Source organism: Prionailurus bengalensis, chromosome A1, assembly GCF_016509475.1.
Source record: "Prionailurus bengalensis isolate Pbe53 chromosome A1, Fcat_Pben_1.1_paternal_pri, whole genome shotgun sequence".
NCBI classification, from domain to species: domain Eukaryota; kingdom Metazoa; phylum Chordata; class Mammalia; order Carnivora; family Felidae; genus Prionailurus; species Prionailurus bengalensis.
In genome coordinates, this window is record NC_057343.1 from 142,553,289 (window position 1) to 142,572,699 (window position 19,411).

Here is a 19,411-nt window from a genome sequence, read left to right on the forward strand (position 1 = left end):
AGTCAAGAAGTAGAAACCATGCCAGTTACTAGAATTGTGACAATATAATTATTATCTAGGTATAAAGTTGTTAACTAAGTAAATGAAAGGTTAAAAAGAGGCATCACAGAGGTAGCAACTGCAAGAAGCACTTCCCACCCCTAGAACCGGGGAACAAAGGAAAGAAATTGGAATTATTAACAATTAGGAACTCAGAGGAGGAAGATGACCTCTGAAAAGAGGGCTTACACAGGTATCTCTGAGAGAGCAGTATGAATTTGAAAACAACTGCAGACTGAATTAAGCTGCTGTTACAGAAACTGAAGCTGTTGGGATAAAGAAATGATGGTAATGCGATGCCTACAGAAACAGGAAATATTTTGGAAGCACAGGAAGGCTCACGTCCCTTCTCCCTTCACTAGTGTTACAGGCTCCCTGACAAGATAGAAATGTAATTTTTAGAATTCTAGACCAGCATCAAAATGTAGAGAATAGTAAGGTGGGTTTGGATGTGAGAGATAAAAACAATAATTGAAATGACATTTCAACAGCTTATTCAAATTGCACTTAAATTAAGCATAATGAAGATATCAGATCGAAAGGCTGGCTGGCCGCCAGTGAGGGGCTTCTCCTTTGAAGGGTCCTCTTGATCTAGGATTTTGTCCTCAGCTTTCTTGCTCAACTTTGTCAGAGCACCAGGAACTGACAGAGCTCAAAGGAACTGGGTCACATGATTCAACTTACAAGGGACCCATGAATAAACTCTAAAGCCAAAGTATTGATTTATAGTGAGAAATACCACTGCCTAGATGGTTAAACTGGTACACACATCTTTTCATCTACAGGAAAATATGACAGTCAGAAGGTAGTTGATTGTCATGGAGTGAGAATGGGAAGCTAGATGGATGCACTCCATGGCTCTATAATTGTCTTGATCCCATTAGAGAGATGCACTGGGAAAACTGATCAGACCTCACATCAGTTTATATCCTTATCACTTGTGTAGAGCCAGACAGAGCCCCCCCCCCCCCCAAAAAGCTTACTCTCTCTCTCTCATCTTTTTCCTGGCTCTGGCAGAAGCCAGCCTTCCCTTAGTATTTTTTTCAGATAGTGAATATATATATTTAGTTATAGTTTTGTCTGTAAGTTGTTAAACCCTTCAGAGCCTTTCCTCTTTAGAAGATAAACAATAATCCCTATGTCATGGGCTGTTATATGGATTAAAGCAGTAATCCATATAAATACTCCTGGGACAGTACTTAACACACAGGAAGCTCCCAAAACAAAAAGTTCCATCCCTGCCTTTCATCCTGCTTTGATTATATCAAGACATTATATTCTTTTTTTTTTAAGTTTATTTATTCATTTTGAGAGAGAGAAAAAGAGAGAGTGGGAAGGGCAGAGACCGAGAGAATCCCAAGCAGACTCTGCACTGTCAGCACAGATCCTGATGTGGGGCTTGAACTCATGAACTGTGAGATCATGACCTGAGCTGAAAACAAGAGTTGGATGCTTAACTGAGCCACCCAGGAACCTAAGATATTATACTCTTATGACATATTTTTCCCTTTAAAAAGATGAGTCAAATGGCTGTATAGCCTTCCATTGGAAGGAAGGATGTATCATTTTATCTCATCAATAATTACTGTTGGGCCATAATTTCTAATTTTGTGTTACTAAACATGTTTTTTTTCTGGTATCACGACAAAGTTCCCAGACAGACATTCCCACAGAAAACAAAGTAACTCTGCGGACAATGTATTCAAAAGCATCAAAGAGCTAGCAAGTAAATATAGTATATCAAGGCCAAGGACCATGTGAATGGAGAATCCAAAAGATCAAATACAAGCAAACAAAATCTGAAAAGCAGCCAGTGATAAAATGTAATCTACTGTGAAAAGAGCAACAGATAGATTAAAAGCTATGCTCCCTAAGTCAACAGTGAAAGAAGCACGTGGAATGATATCTTCAAAGTGCCAAGCTATATTTGTTACTATTTTCCTTTAGTGCTAGTCCACTACTGACGAACTCTCTCATTGTTTTTATCTGAAAACAACTCTATTTTACCCTTACTCTTGAAAGATATTTTCATTGGGTATAGAACTCTAAATTGATAGTGTTTTATTTTCTTGGCATATTGATATTTAAACATACATACACATACACCTACACATATATATTTACACCAGAAAGAATGTAAGCTCAGTAGGTCTGAAATAAAAACAAATGAAGAATAAAAATGGATAAATATGTGGATAAATCAAAACAAAAGCTGACTATAAAACAACACATATACCAATCTTTGTACCTAATATACTTTCCTACTGTAAAATACAAGATCTTAGAACATGGTGACTCTGTTTATGCCCTCATGACTTCTGTTTTAAGTTTTTTACATTTTAAAATTGAGGACATGACAATAGTTTTAAGTTAAAATACATGACAAAAATGTCATAAAAGTCATGAGGGTAATAAATGAAATTAAAGCATTCTAAGATCATCTATTTTGCCATAAAAAAGTAAACAACCCACAAGTTTATCAACTGATGAATGGATAAACAGCATGTAACATACATTATAAAATGTAGTATATCTATGCAATGGAATATTATTCAATAACAAAAAGAAATGGAGAATGAAATGATACATTTACAACATTGATGAACCTTGAAAGCATTTGCCTAAGTGAAAGGAACCATTTACAAAAGGCCACATGTTATATAATTCCATCTGTATGAAATGTCCAGAATAAAAAACCCAGGAGGTTTAAGACAGGAAGTATATTAGCAGTAGTCAAGAGGTATGAGTGACTGCTGATGAATACAGGGTTACTCTTAGGATTAATAAACATGTTCTAATAATTAGATAGTGGCAATGATTGCACAGCTCTGTGAAAATACTAAATACCATTCAACTGTACACTTTAATGGGTGAATTATATGAAAGGTGAATTGTATTGCAATAAAACTGTAGTTAGTAAAAACATACTAAGATACCTTTAGGAAAGCAGTCTCCTGGGCAGTCTTTCAATCCCTGTTTGGTTACATAAGAATGGGCCTTGGGCCTGGAATACTTCCTTAGGAATAATAAAGACTCCACACAGCTGGAGCCAGGTTTATCATCTTGTGTGGGATTATCTTCCCTGTTTCCAGCTCAGTGTGTGCTCCTTTGTTCTTGAGCACGTAGGTCAGTGGCCTCAGGAACATCCCTGGCTTTTAGTAATTCAGACTCCAGTGGGGATTAATTGGGGCTCTTCCGCTGAGGCATAAGAAGGGTACATATAAGCCAATTGCCCATGCATTCACCGCTGGGGAGATCAGTTTATCATGGGGAACCAACACAATTACTGAAGCTGATCTTGTTCTATTTCTTCTCTATGTGAGTAAAAGCACTCCATCCAATGCTTGACCGTGTTGTGTTTTTCTTGGTGACTCCAACACCCAGGTACAATGGGCAGAAGTATTTGGATTTCTATTCTTGGTGGCTGGCATTGTGATGATCTTTGCCATTCTCTGTGTAGCTGGATTCCCCTTATCCCAGTGGTATTGGCAATCGGTACATGGTGTTCTGTTCAACAGATACCATTCTCTACCTTAGGATGGCAAAAGTAAAAATGTCTAACAATTTCAAGCATCAACAAAGATGTGGTACAACTGAAACTGCCATACATCCAAATGTAAACTAGTAATATCACTTTGGAAAACAGTTTAGCGTGGGGCACCTGGGTGGCGCAGTCGGTTAAGCATCCGACTTCAGCCAGGTCACGATCTCGCAGTCTGTGAGTTCGAGCCCCGTGTCGGGCTCTGGGCTGATGGCTCAGAGCCTGGAGCCTGTTTCCGATTCTGTGTCTCCCTCTCTCTCTGCCCCTCCCCCGTTCATGCTCTGTCTCTCTCTGTCCCAAAAATAAATAAACGTTGAAAAAAAAATTAAAAAAAAAAAAAAAAGGAAAACAGTTTAGCGATGTTAGGAGAGTTGAACGTATGCTAATCTAACTGTTGTACTTCTTTGATTATACCCAAGAGAAAGTCTGTACATGTGTAGCAGAAAATGTGAACAAGAATGTTTTTAGCATTCTTATTCCTACAGCAAAAATAAAATAATCAAATATTTATCAAGGTAGAATAAATATCATACAGCAGTAGAAATTAATAAACTAGAACCATACCCATCACTAATGAAGAATTTTATTTTATTCACTTAAAAGTTTTTCATGTTTATTTATTTTTGAGAGAGAGAGAGAGACAGAGAGAGAGAGAGAGAGAGAGAGAGAACAAGCAGGGGAGGGGCAGAGAGAGAGGGAGACACAGAAACCCAAGAAGGCTCCAGGCTCTGAGTTGTCAACACAACCCACACAGGGCTCAAACTCATGAACTGCAAGATCTTGACCTGAGCTGAAGTCAAATGCTCAATCTACAGAGCCACCCAGGCATCCCAACAATGAAGAATTTTAAAGGAAATTATACAGGAAAAGCAAAGAAATGATTGGTAGAAAATTAGGAGAATTGTTACTTTATGTAGGGAAGGGCACATGGGTAGGCAAAATTTTACTTATTATCCTAGATGCTGATTACACAGGTATTTATAACTGTTCTTCAAAATAAACTCCAATGTTTTGTGCATGCTTCTGTATTTAAGGTGTATTTCACAATAAAACTAAAACTCTTTTAAGTGAATTTTCTGTTATATAAATCTTTGCACATCTGTTTCCTTAAGTTAATTTCTTAGAAGTTGAATTTCTAGGGCAAAAGACATCAAAGTATTCAAGGCTTGTTTATCTGCTGCCTAATTACCATCCAGAAAAATTGTTCCCATTTACCTTCTTACTAGAAGTGCATCAAAACCCTGGCTACATTTTTGAAAAAAGTTGCTAAATTGCTCTGCCCATGTTGCCACCTGCCACTCACTGTTTAACCCACTGTATTCTGGTTTCCAACCCAACTTTCCATTAAAATTAATCTGTTTAAGAAATTTAAATTTCATGCATAGGGGCATATGTACCCCACTGTTTATAGCAGCACTTTCAACAATAGCCAAATTATGGAAAGAGCCTAAATGTCCATCAACTGACAAATGGATAAAGAAGATATGGTTTATATATACAATGGAATACTACTTGGCAATGAGAAAGAATGAAATCTCGCCATTTGCAGTAACATGGATGCAACAGGAAGGTATTATGCTAAGTGAAATAAGCCAGTCAGAGAAAGACAGATACCATATGTTTTCACTCATAGGTGGATCTTGAGAAACTTAACAGAAGACCATGGGGGGAGGAGGAGGGGAAAAAAAGTTACAGAGAGGGAGGGAGGCAAACCATAAGAGACTCTTGGATACTGAGAACAAACTGAGGGTTGATGGGGGTGGGGAAGGGGGAAAAGTAGGTGATGGGCACTGAGGAGGGCACTTGTTGGGATGAGCACTGGGTGTTGTATGGAAACCAATTTGTCAATAAATTATGTTAAAAAATAAATTTAAATTTCTATTTATGAAATAGAAATATTTAAAAATATTTAAAAATAGAAATATTAAATCATGCAATTTAATGGCTACTTTTCTTCCTGAATGATTTAGAGATTGGCCCTAAAGACTTTTCCAGATGGCTAATCTCATCCATCACATGTAGCTCTTAACTTTCTTGATTCTTACATTGTCAGTTGGCTCCCAATTCTTGGAGAATCTTCCTATGGTTTCCTATGAACTATCTCAATCCCCAAGGAGAAAAATTGTTTTAAATAGCATATAGGATTCTACTCATTCATCATCATCATCATCATGAATGATCATCATTATTACTCATTAGCCAGCTTAATGGATGTTGCTGAGGTCCACTGACCGACAATGTTTAAGAACTGTAGCTGCAAAGATGAATCCCAATGCACCAGGCTTCCTAGTATTCACATTCCTGTGTAGTCTCCTTTCACATGGAATCTGGGCTGGCTCTATAACTTGCTTTAATCAAAAGATATGGCATAAGTGATGTTGTATCCATTCCAATAATACATCTTCAGAAGGCCTGGCAGCCTCTGTTTCTGTGCTATTGGGAGGCCTAGGCTACTATGTAAGAAGTTTAGTTACTCTGCTGGAGAATCCACCTAAAATAATCATGTGGAAAAGCTATGGGGACAGGGACAGAGGCTGAGACTACATGGAAGAGAAAAGCCTAGCCATATCAGCATCCAACTGGATCCAGCCTTCCAGTCATCCTTGCTAAAGCATGAGACATGTGAGGGAAGCCATTTTGGATATGCCAGGCCTAGCCACCATCTGACTGTAACTATATGAGAAACTGCAAGAAAGAGCAATAGAAGAACCACCCAGTTGAAGCCATTTAACTTAAAGAATTCTCAGAGTTGGTAACAAATTGTTGTCTTAAGCGCCCACGTTTTGAGATGATTTTCTACACAGCAACAGGTAATGGAAACAAATTCCATTATATATTGCCACTCATCTTTAATTGCTGGGACATGAAGATTTTGCTTGATCAGAAACAAAGCTTGAGATTCTTATGGCCTGAATTAAGTACATCTCTCGGCAAGAAAGGGAGACATCATAGAAGACAACAGTGAGGGTTTACACTCTATAAGGAAGGAACATTTGAACTAAAACCCGAAGGATGTAAAAGGGTCAGATATGTGGTTCAGCTGGAGGAAGGGCATCCCTAACACAAGTGGAAAGACCCTGCGATGAGGAAAAGACCCTGCGATGAGAAAAAGCTGTGTGCTTTGGTACTGAGAGAAGAACTGTCCATAAGAGCAAAGACACAGAAGCAAGGAAATCCCAGTTCTGTTGGTTACTATGTGGCAAAACCTGAACCTTAGGCTCCCAATTCTCTTAACCAGTGACAGTAATCTCTTCATTCCCACAGGGAAGAGAACAAGATGAAGGTGTTTGAGGAATTCAACCAACATGATGAACATGTAAATTAGAAATGCAGTGGTCTGAATCCAGGCCTTCCGAAAATAGGAAGAAAGATCTCAGATACACAACCTAACCTTACACCTTAAGGAACTGGAGAAAAAAACAGCAAATAAAACCCCAAATCAGCAGACGACAGGAAATAATAAAGATTAGAGCAGAAATTAATGCTACCGAAACCAAAAAAACAGTAGAACAGATCAATGAAACCAGAAGCTGGTTCTTTGAAAGAATTAACAAAATTGATAAACCACTAGCCAGTTTGATCAAGAAAAAAAAGGAAGGACCCAAATAAGTAAAATCAAGAATGAAAGAGGAGAAATCACAACCAACATAACAGAAATAAAAACAATAATAAGAGAATATTATGGGCAATTATATGTCAATAAAATGGGTAATCTGGAAAAAATGGACAAATTCCTAGAAATATATACACTACCAAAACTGAAACAGGAAGGAATAGAAAATTTGAACAGACCCATAACGAGTAAGGAAATCGAATTAGTAATCAAAAATCTGCCAAAAAAAACAAGAGTCCAGGGCCAGATGGCTTTCCAGCGGAATTCTACCAAACATTTAAGGAAGAGTTAACACTTATTCTCTTGAAACTGTTCCAAAAAAATAGAAATGGAAGGAAAACTTCCAAACTCTTTCTATGAAGCCAGCATTACCCTGATTCCAAAACCAGAATCTCTCTAAAAAAGAGAACTATAGACCAATTTCCCTGATGAACATGGATGCAAAAATCCTCAACAAGATATTAGCCAACTGGATCCAAGGAATACATTAAAAAAAAGTATTCACCACTACCAAGTGGGATTTATACCTGGGATGCAGGGCTGGTTCAATATCTGCAAAACAATTAACATCATTCATCACATCAATAAAAGAAAGGACAAGAACCATATGATCCTCTCAATAGATGCAGAGAAAGGATTTGACAAAACACGGCATCCTTTCTTGATAAAAACCCTCAAGAAAGTAGGGATAGAAGGATAATACCTCGAGATGATAAAACCCATATATGAACGACCCAGGCTAATGTCATCCTCAATGGGGAAAAACTGAGAGCTTTCCCCCCAAGGTCAGGAACAAGACAGGGATGTCCACTCTCGCCACTGTTATTCAACATAGTATTGGAAGTCTTAGCCTCTGCAATCAGACAACACAAAGAAATAAAAGGCATCCAAATCGGCCAGGAGGAGGTCAAACTTTCACTCTTCACAGACGACATGATACTCTATATGGAAAACCCAAAAGATTCCACCAAAAAACTGCTAGAACCGATTCATGAATTCAGCAAAGTTTCAGGATATAAAATCAATGCACAGAAATCAGTTGCATTCTTATATATCAACAATGAAGCGACAGAAAGAGAAATCAAGGAATCAATCCCATTTACAGTTGCACAAAACACCATAAAATACCTAGGCATAAATCTAACCAAAGAGGTGAAATATCTATACACTGAGAACTATAGAAAGCTTATGAAAGAAATTGAAGAAGACACAAAGAAATGGAAAAAGATTCCATGCTCCTGGATAGGAAGAACAAATATTGTTAAAATGTCGATACTACCCAAAGCAATCTACATATTCAATGCGATCCCTATCAAAGTAACACCAGCATTCTTCACAGAGCTAGAACAAATAATCCTAAAATTTGTATGGAACCAGAAAAAAACCCAAATAGCCAAAGCAATCTTGAAAAAGAAAACCAAAGCAGGAGGCATCACAATCCCAGACTTCAAGCTATACTACAAAGCTGTAATCATCAAGACAGTATGGTATTTGCACAAGAACAGACACTTAGATCAATGGAATAGAATAGAGAACCCAGAAATGGACCCACAAACGTATGGGCAACTAATCTTGGACAAAGCAGGAAAGAATATCCAGTGGAATAAAGACAGTCTCTTCAGCAAGTGGTGCTGGGAAAACTGGACAGCGACATGCAGAAAAATGGACCTGGACCACTTTCTTACACCATACACAAAAATAAACTCAAAGTGGATGAAAGACCTCAATGTAAGACAGGAAGCCATCAAAATCCTCGAGGACAAAGCAGGCAAAAACCTCTTTGATCTTGCCCGCAGCAATTTCTTACTCAACACGTCTTCGGAGGCAAGGGAAACAAAAGCAAAAATGAACTATTGGGACCTCATCAAAATAAAAAGCTTCTGCACAGTGAAGGAAACAATCAGCAAAACTAAAAGGCAACCGACAGAATGGGAGAAGATATTTGCAAATGACATATCAGATAAAGGGTTAGTATCTAAAATCTACAAAGAACTAATCAAACTCAACACCCAAAAAACAAATAATCCAGTGAAGAAATGGGCAAAAGACATGAATAGACACTTCTCCAAAGAAGACATCCAGATGGCCAACCGACACATGAAAAAATGCTCCACACCACTCATCATCAGGGAAATACAAATCAAAACCACAATGAGATACCACCTTACACTTGTCAGATTGGCTAACATTAACAACTCAGGCAACAACAGATGTTGGTGAGGATGCAGAGAAAGAGGATCTCTTTTGCATGGTTGGTGGCAATGCAAGCTGGTGCAGCCACTCTGGAAAACAGTATGGGGGTTCCTCAAAAAACTAAAAATAGAACTACCCTATGACCCAGCAACTGCACTACTAGGCATTTATCCAAGGGATATAGGTGTGCGGTTTCAAAGGGACACATGCACCCCCATGTTTATAGCAGCACTATCAACAATAGCCAAAGTATGGAAAGAGCCCAAATTTCCATCGATGGATGAGTGGATAAAGAAGATGTGGTATATATATATATATATATATATATATATATATATACACACACAATGGAGTATTACTCAGCAGTCAAAAAGAATGAAATCTTGCCATTTGCAACTACGTGGATGGAACTGGAGGGTATTATGCTAAGTGAAATTAGTCAGAGAAAGACAAAAAATCATATGACTTCACTCATATGAGGACTTTAAGGGACAAAACAGATGAACATAAGGGAAGGGAAACAAAAATAATATAAAAACAGGGAGGGGGACAAAACAAAAGAGACTCATAAATATGGAGAACAAACTGAGGGTTGCTGAAGGGGTTGTGGGAGGGGGGATGGGCTAAATGGGTAAGGGGCATTAAGGAATCTACTCCTGAAATCATTTTGGATGTAAATTTTAAAAAATAAAAAATAAAGTTAAATTATAAAAAAAAAAGAAATGCAGTGGTCCGATAAAGCTATTTCTCAGCTGGGCCCCACTCTGTGCAACCCTGTGCAAATGGTATGTATCTTAATAGACACTTTCTCCTCTATAGCAGTGAGGTAAAGTGCAGGAAATGGAAACTAATCTAGGTAGTTAATGTAGGGGATTGAGTGCTTACAAAATCTTTGGAAGCAACCAATATGTTCTTTAGTACATGAATGAATAAATAAACTGTGGTATACCCATACAATGGACTATTCATCAGTGTTAAAAAGAAATGAGCTATCAAGCCATGGAAAGACATGAAGGAAACTTAAATGAATATTACTGTGTGAAAGACCCCAATCTAAAAAGACTATCCACTGTATGATTCCAACTACAATCTGAAAAATGCAAAACTATGGAGAGAGTAAAAAATCAGTGGTTGGCAAGGGGTTACAGGTAGGGAAGGATGAATAAGGGAAGCACAAATGATTTTTAGGGCAGTGAAACTGCTCTGTAGGAAAATATAATCATGGAAAATGTCATCTATTTGTCAAAAGCTACAGAATGTACAATATCAAGAATGAACCCTAATGTAACTAACTATAGGCTCTGGGTGACAAAGAAGTGTCAACATAGTGTTATTGATTGTAGCAAATGTACCATGTGGTGCTAGAATGTTGATAGTAGGGGAGGTTAGAGAGAGGTGGGTAGAGGAGAGAGGATATATGAGAACTGTCTGTATTTTTCATTCAACCTTGCTGTGAACCTAAAACTGCCCTAAAAAATAAAGTATGGAGGTTCCTCCAAAAATGAAAAATATAAATACATATGACCCAGTAATTCCACTACTGGGTATTTACCCAAAGAACACAAAAACACTAATTTGAAAAGATATATGCACTCCTATGTTTACTACAGCATTATTTACTATGGAAGCAACCAGTTTTCCATCCATAGATGAATTGATAAAGAAGATGTGGCTGATAGATAGATAGAGACATATACATACATACCTGCAAACATACATACATACACATACAATGGAATATTACTCAGCCATAAAAAAGAATGAGATCTTGCCATTTGTGACAACATGTATGGACCCACAAGGTATGGTGCTAGGTGAAATAAGTTAGATGGAGAAAGATGAATACCATTTGATTTTACTTATATGTGGAATCTAAAGCACAAAGCAAATGAACAAAGAAATTAAAAAAAACACACATCTTAAATACAGAAAACAAACTGGTGGTTGCCAGAGGGGAAGGAGTTGGGGGATGGGTAAAACAGGTGAAGGGGATTAAGAGGTAAAAACTTCCAGTTATAAAATCAGTAAGTCATGAGATGAAAAGTATAGCAAAGTAATATAGTCAATAATATTTAATAATGTTGTATGGTGCAGAAAAAAATAAAGTCTATTATAAAACAAAACAAAAATCATTGCAAAGCCTGAAAAAGAAGTATCAGAATGAGCTCCAGAAATGATTCCCAAAACAGCATTGCCAAACTAGCCCTCTAGGGAGTGCTTCCTCTGCCAGTGCCAAGAAGTGGGGTGTCAGGAAGCCACTAGTAGAACTATCTAGAACATACCACTGTAGCTGTGGTTCAGAGATCAGGAAGCTGCCACCCCCCACAAATCTTAAAGCTTGTATCACTCTTAAAGCTGGAGACTGAAAAGTGAAATGCTCGCTCCTACATGAAAACCTAAAGTCTCCATGATTTCGACTGTCAGCAGAAAACATCTGAAAATATCAGGATGTCCTCTGCCTAATTTCTGCCTTCAACATGTTCCAAAGGTGCAAACAACAGGCAGAACTTATTTGCATCCAAAACAAAAGCTACAACCTAGAAAATGTAGTGTTTAGCTTTCCAGACTCTGCTATATAGAAAAGCACACGGGAAGGAGGAAAGGCTGCCAAGGGCCCCGCCACCATATTCAATACAACCTTCGCTGACCTGACAGTCCACACCCTAGCCCCTGGAATGTATGAGGGGTGAGGTTGTATTGGCAAATCTTCCATCACCATCATGTTTTCTGTCCAGTCATAGAAATCAAGAGATTTCTCTGAAGGTGAAGGTAGGAAACCTCTCCTATCTGTGGGTCAATGTACTGTGCCAAATCAGGCCATCTTCTCATTCTCTCCCTGTTGTGTTGTGGCACCCATGAGAATGCACCTCGTAGACCTCCAATGCCTGGGAGTTAGTTAATTGACCAACGATCCCAAGTGTTTTGCTGTGAAATCCATCATGTTTGTACCAAGATTTCACTTCCCAACTTCTTACAAGCTGCTCCCAGACACTGACTGGGTGCAGTGGAGAGACTAAGGCAGCCTGTTCGTGGGAGACAGAGACTCCTCTGATGGCCAGCTTTTGCTTGTGGACTCCCTGACAACCTTTCCCAAACCTATATCACACTGTAGGCAAGTCCTGGATGCTGTCACCCAACCTTCCTTTCCTCTACCCTTCACTGAGGGTCAGACATGCATCAAAGTCAACTAGTTCTTCCAGCCTTATCTAGCTCCTTCCCATGTACTCTTACATGCATTTCCTCTGATCAAATCCTTGCATTCTATATTGATGCCTGCTTCTTGGAGAACCTGAATCAACATACTTGCCTCACTCATTCTGAACTCAAGACTTTGCTCTCTGTTCCTGACTGAACTCCCACCTGCAACGACTCGTCACATCTTTCTCACCTACTCAAATCCTACCCATCTTGTGGATCCAATACCAATCATACCTCCTCCATGAAGTCTTCCCTGCCTATTCTTGTCCTCCCAGATCCACACATTATGCAGGTCTTCTATTGTCTCTGGTTGCAAGAATATTGACATATATTGAGCTCCTTTAACATTTGAGGGCAAGGAATAGGTCAGGCATTCTTTATTAATATCCATAGTCCTTCTTTTTTTTTTTTTTCAACGTTTATTTATTTTTGGGACAGAGAGAGACAGAGCATGAACGGGGGAGGGGCAGAGAGAGAGGGAGACACAGAATCGGAAACAGGCTCCAGGCTCTGAGCCATCAGCCCAGAGCCCGACGCGGGGCTCGAACTCACGGACCGCGAGATCGTGACCTGGCTGAAGTCGGACGCTTAACCGACTGCGCCACCCAGGCGCCCCCATAGTCCTTCTTAATGGAAAAGAGAACAGAATACAGTGGCTCTATTAAACTCTTGTTGAAATTATTGAATAGTTTGTAATTTAAAAAATGATAATTCTACCAACAAATAGAGGCAGGTATGTTGGTTCAGGTTCTCCAGCTAATAAACTGACTAAGCTTTTAGGGAGCACTGGGAAATGAGACCCCATCATTAACTTTTGGTGACTATGTAAAATTGCATAAACTTACTTGAGGCCAATTTGGCAATACGTAGCAGAAGTCTAAAAATGCACTTATTCTTTAACTTCTTTTTGTCTTTCTAGTAATATATCCCAAGGGAAACTTTAAATTACAAACATGTGAGTATAGCAGAGGTGGAGCTAAAGCAGGTACTTTTTATGAGTGGGATCTACACAGAGAAAACAGACCCACAAGGCATAGGTCAGACACAAGTAAGCTTCTTCTCCTCCTTCTCTTCTGTTTCCTCTCTCCTCCCCTCCCTCTTTTCTCTGCCCCCCTTCCCACTCCTCCTTTTCTTCCTCTTCTCTTTCTCTTTCCTCCTCCCCCTTCATCTTCTTGATAATTAAGCTTTAATTCTACTTCTAGTGATTTTTAGACCCACTGGGAAAGAGAGGAGCTCTAGTCAAAGAAGCTTTTATAGGCTGTTTATACATCTCTGATATTTTCATGGGACCCTGAGGAATAAGGTGCACCTCACCTTTGAGATTCTAAACCTACCCCCACATGAAAAGCAGAGATCAATTTGGTTAAATAACTGCTAATGCTGGGTGGGCAGGGGAACTGTTGCTTACCAGACTGAAAATGGGCAATAGAATTATTCTGTAAGGATCCTGCGCATTCAGGATGTCTCTCCATCCAATACAAGGGTTTTAGGTAAAGGGCAGTCTAATTGCTTGAATCTAGCAATTAAAGCAAGTGCCCTCACCTGCCACACTAGCAGGACTTCAGCCCTCCTCATTCCTTGTAAGTCTCTGAGTTTCCAGAAGGAGAGCTGATAGCTAATGCATAATCAGAGCTACTAACTTCCTCTCTGTGGTCCCTTGCTTCAGCTCCTGCTCACTCCCTCTCTGGATCTGGGCCTTTGGGTGTTGACGCCAGGGCAGAATCTCTCTGGGCCCCATGCTTAGCCTCCACTGCCTCTGATCCCCTTCCCTACTGCCCTGTTAGGCATTTCCTTACAATCTCTGCCTGCAGATCTCCACTGCTTACCTTCCTCTCCACACTATAGGAAAGCACCTGATTCTTCCCGGCTCTCTGTCTGGAAGAGGTCGCTTAGCAACAGGAGCTGGCCTGGCACTCCTGGACACAGCTCCCTCACTCCTGCCCTCTGGGAATCCTGGGCTGTCCAAGGGGACCCAGAATAGGAGTTATCACAGTACAGCCCTGTGGCCCCTGCTGCTCATAATGTTCTTCCAGACTCCTTATTCATTCCTGGTGATTTTTCTCTGAGCAGCACATTTCCCCTCCCCGCTACCCAGCTTATACTGAGCAATCCCTCAGGCTGACAGGTAGATACAGGTCTGAACCCCAATTTTGGATATGGTTAAAGTTCTTTCCTATAAATGGGTATCTAGCCAATCTGGGGATATTGCAGCCTTTCTGTTTGAAAGAGGCCATGACTAGCCCTGCTCTTAGAAAGCCCATGAGTGGTCAAAAATGGAAAAGTCCTTGGTTCTAGAGGTCAAAAACAGTTAAGGAGAGGTTGCTCCACTGCTGGAACAGCAATAATTTCAAGACACAGATCCCAGGCATTGGGTCTGAAGGACAAGTATTAATGGTACTGTAGGCATGAGGAGGCACCAGAATCTTCTAGGCTTTTATGACCCGGTCGTGGCATGTGAGCTACCATAGTAAGTGGCAGAGCTGTCCTCAAGCCCAGATAAACCCAAGTCTCACATCACCCCAACTCAGATCAGGCAAGAAACCTCATTATCAAGACTGGGCCTTTTGCTTATTTGTTTAAAACTCAACAGTTTTCTTAGGCCTTTACCTCAGATCAATGTCTGTCAATGGATTTTGTATGTTTTCTTCATGAGGGCCTGAATAACAAACAGGCCTTGTTATTATACAGGTTTTCCTCCCCTATAAAATTTGACAGAACAATAAAAATGATGCCTAATATTTTCTAGTAATGTCTCATTTGTATTATTTAAATCTTTTATTTTTATTTTATAACCTTTTAAGTCATTTTTTATATAAACAGATAGTATTTCTATTATTTTATTTTTTGTTTATTTATTTTTAAGTAGGCTCCATGCCCAACATGTAGCCCAATGTAGGACTTGAACTGACAACCCTGACATCAAGATTCCAGTGCTCAAACCAACTGAGCCACTCAGGTACCCCACAAATTGATAGTGTTTTTAAACCTATCCTTTTTATTATCCTTAAAATTTGGGAAGGAATTTTCTTATACATAATCTCATTTGATTATCACAAAGTGAGTTATAAAAAGTTTCTTTACTCCTGTTTGAAAATGAAGAAACTGAGTCACAGAAAAGTTAAGTTGATTTGTTCAAGGTCACAGCTAATAGGTAACAAAGCTAGAAGTAGAATCCTACTTCTCATTCTCCCTTTAATCTTCTTTCTTCCACTGGACCAAAATAGATCACAATGAATTGATATAAGTAAGCAAGTTTGATTCCTGGTCCTGCTTGCATTTTCCAAATTGGCCAAGAGATTGTATTTATAAAGGCCATGATCTTAAACTTGATGATGACTGGAGAACATTACGTGAAAAAAAGAGCTTCTAGGAGAGTAAGGAAAACCTAAGTTCTCCCAAGTTTCCAGGAGCACTATCACTCAGGTATATACCATAGGAGCAAATAAAAGCAGGGAGAAGAGTAAAAGAAAGCCTGTCTGAACTTCTGTCCACTCTCCTGGCCCCAGAGGTGGTCTCATTACCTCGTCATTTCATGAGATTTCACAAGGCTGTGGACCCATGTTGCACACTGGCAGGGCAGAAGTTTGGTGAGAGAGAGTGGGAGCCTCCCCTTACCTGAGGATGCCTCTAAGTCACTTCCTCATGTGGCCTTTCTTCTGCATTTATCTGATATATACCCCAGGTCAATAGCAGTGCTCTGAAATCTACATAGTGAGTCTCAAGGAAAGTTCTGCTGAATGGAGAATAGCTTCTAATACCTGCAGCCACATAAATTCTAACGCTACTGGGTACTGGCTACAATAATTCCTTCAGAAACTATTTTAAACTCCACAACATTTAATTTAAAATAAATTGCATAAAACTGTCTATTTTCAAATTAAAAATTGAAGCTTTTAATTCAACTAAAATTGTGCCGGAGCCCTCAAGTAAGTGTTTGATGTTATGGATGTCTGGCTCATAATCCCAAGTTTGGAAAAATACAAATACGGCTAGCTCAGAATCAAATATGCTAGGTTTACTTTTAAAGAAATCATTATTTGATGAAACATTCAGTGCTTCATAAATTGAAAACAAAAAACTCATAGCTTCTGAGCAGCAGGCCATATAGGCCAAGCTATTTTTTCCAGTCCTGAGAGTTATCTGTGCAAGGAGCCACACTGAAAATTTCCCTTTGATCAATAGGATGGATCTGTATGACATCTGACAGGTTGGGTTGCGGTCAAGGGACAGAACTTTAATGTGCAAAACACTTGTACAGGCAGGGGTTGGATATATGACGTGGCTTGGAAATACAAAAGAAGGATAAATATGTTTCAATGTATAATTTACACTATGTTTATGATTCTGCTTTGATTTCAAAATAAATTAGTAATTAGAACTTCCCATCCTCATGCAGCTATATATTCAGAACAAAATCCTTGAGGCACTTTTAGATCATGGGCTCCCAGGACAAATGTCTGGATGGTTTGGGAATTTGAGGTGGGGGAGAATGCTGCAGGAATATATATGGCAAAGGCAAACCACTTAAATGCGTCCTGAATTGTGCAATGGATTTTAGTATCACTGTGGTTAAATAATAACACTTTATGCATTTACTCATAACCACACTCCATGTTGTTTCCTATAATCACCAGTATATGAAGTGGAGGAACTCTATTACTGCAGTTATGTCATCTCTATTTTTTTTTAGAGGCAGGGAGGGGCAGAGGGTGAGGGAGAAAGAGCATTTTAAACAGTTTCCACCGCCCACTGGGGGGCATGATGCAGGGCTCAATATCACCACCATGAAATCATGACCATGATATCATGACCTGAGCCGAGATCAAGAGTTGGACACTTAACCAACTGAGCTACCCGGGCATCCCAGTCATCTCTATCTTTAGCCATCACTTTATTTACTCACCCAACAAATAAATTTTAAACACAACTATAGAGGTGGCTCTATTGCTTAGTTAGTCTCACAAACACAACTGTGGGTCAGGCATTGAGCTAGACAGGTGGGGATAGAGAAAAAAGCAACACAGACTATAGTCCTCACTTTTATGGAATTTAGAGTCAAGCTGTAGTTTTCTTTTAAGAGTTTTGCTTTTCTTTCCTGAATATTAAAATAATAAATAATCCTTGCAAAAAATTGAAGTAATAATATTACCTAGCATAAACCAAGCACTAAATGTGCTAAGTACCCCATAAACACTATTTAATCTTCACAATAAACCCATGGAGGATATACTGTTATCTCCACTTTATATGAAAAAACTGTCTCAGTTGATGTGAGATTCAGGATATGGAACATGGTCTGACTTCAGAACCCAAGTTTTAAACATGTAGCTATAAGGTAGTTATCTCCAATATGGGGCATTCTCACTAGGAGAAGTGTAAGAGAATCCACCAGGATACAGAGGGAAATATTAGAAATTAACTATAGATTTATACCTATATTTAATTTGGATTGACAGTGCGACAATACTTGGCACATATTTCAGCTAATGATAGTAAACAAAGAAAATGTGGACACAGTCCTTAAGGAAGATGGGAGTTCAGAATCACACAGAGTTGAGGAATTTAGTCAACTTCCTGGTTAGTTGATTTCTGGCTTATTACCATGTATTATACTTTTGTATATCTGTTAACTAGATTTATGATTCCATTATTTAGTTTTAACTAAACAAACCCCTCAAAATAGACCAATGTTTTTTTAAGGTCACACTAACCATAAGCACATGTAAAGAACCAAAAATGGCAAGGTTGATAATTCTACAACTAAAAAAAGCTCTTTGTTAAGAGAAAACACAAGTATCCTATTGGATTTCATATTCAGTGACATTGTTCTCACTAAAATGTAACTAATAATAATTTTATTGAAATCAAAATGGCTTCCTATATTATTAATAAAAATAAATTTATACTTATTTTAAAGTATTATTTCCCCTTTACCTTATTCTTTAACATCTATATGCTTTCTAATATATGAATTATATTAATGTATACAACATAATAATGGACACACATACATATTTTGGGGGTACACATTCGAAACTTTTTGTGAAATCAAAAAATTTCAGATGTAGGAAAAGAATAATTCAATTCTAAAAACACTGTGATAAATATCTTTGTAAATACACCCATGTGAACAAACTGTTTATTTTTGTAGAATACTACTAAGTAGAGGGATGATTATATCAAAAGTCATGACCATTTTTGAAGCTTTTGATAAATACGGCCAAACTGCTTTCCAGAAAGCATTGCACTAATGTGCATGTCTAAGAACACTAGAGGAGAAATCATTTTTTGATTGTACACTTGCCTTTTCTTATAATATTTTTTATTATTACCTTTTCTTATAATATTTTTTAATTTATAAGAGAAAAATGACCATTCTCTTTCAAGATTAATTTTTAGGTATGATGTGATGGCTCGTATCATTTCAGTGTCCATTGAATACTTACCTCTCAGGTGTACACAAGGTGTGGGCCACATTTGGGCATTGACTGGGAAAGCATGTATTTCCTCAGAGTGGATATGCATGTGATCTAAGAACAAATTATGAGAGGGGGAGCCAAACGCTGTCTTTCTTTTTTGTATCAATATGTATTTCTCAGAACACAAGAAAAAACTGAATAATAACATCATTGAAAATGTAGTTATAGGGTAAACACATGCAAGAGAATCAAGGTGGACCCCTTCCTTCCCTTCTACACAAAATTAACTCAGAATTTATTGTAGACTGAAATGCAAGAGCTCAAACTATAAAACTCTTAGAGGAAACCCAGGAGGGGGAGGAGTCAACATGGCAGAGAAGTAGGGGGACCTGAAATTCCCTTGTCCCT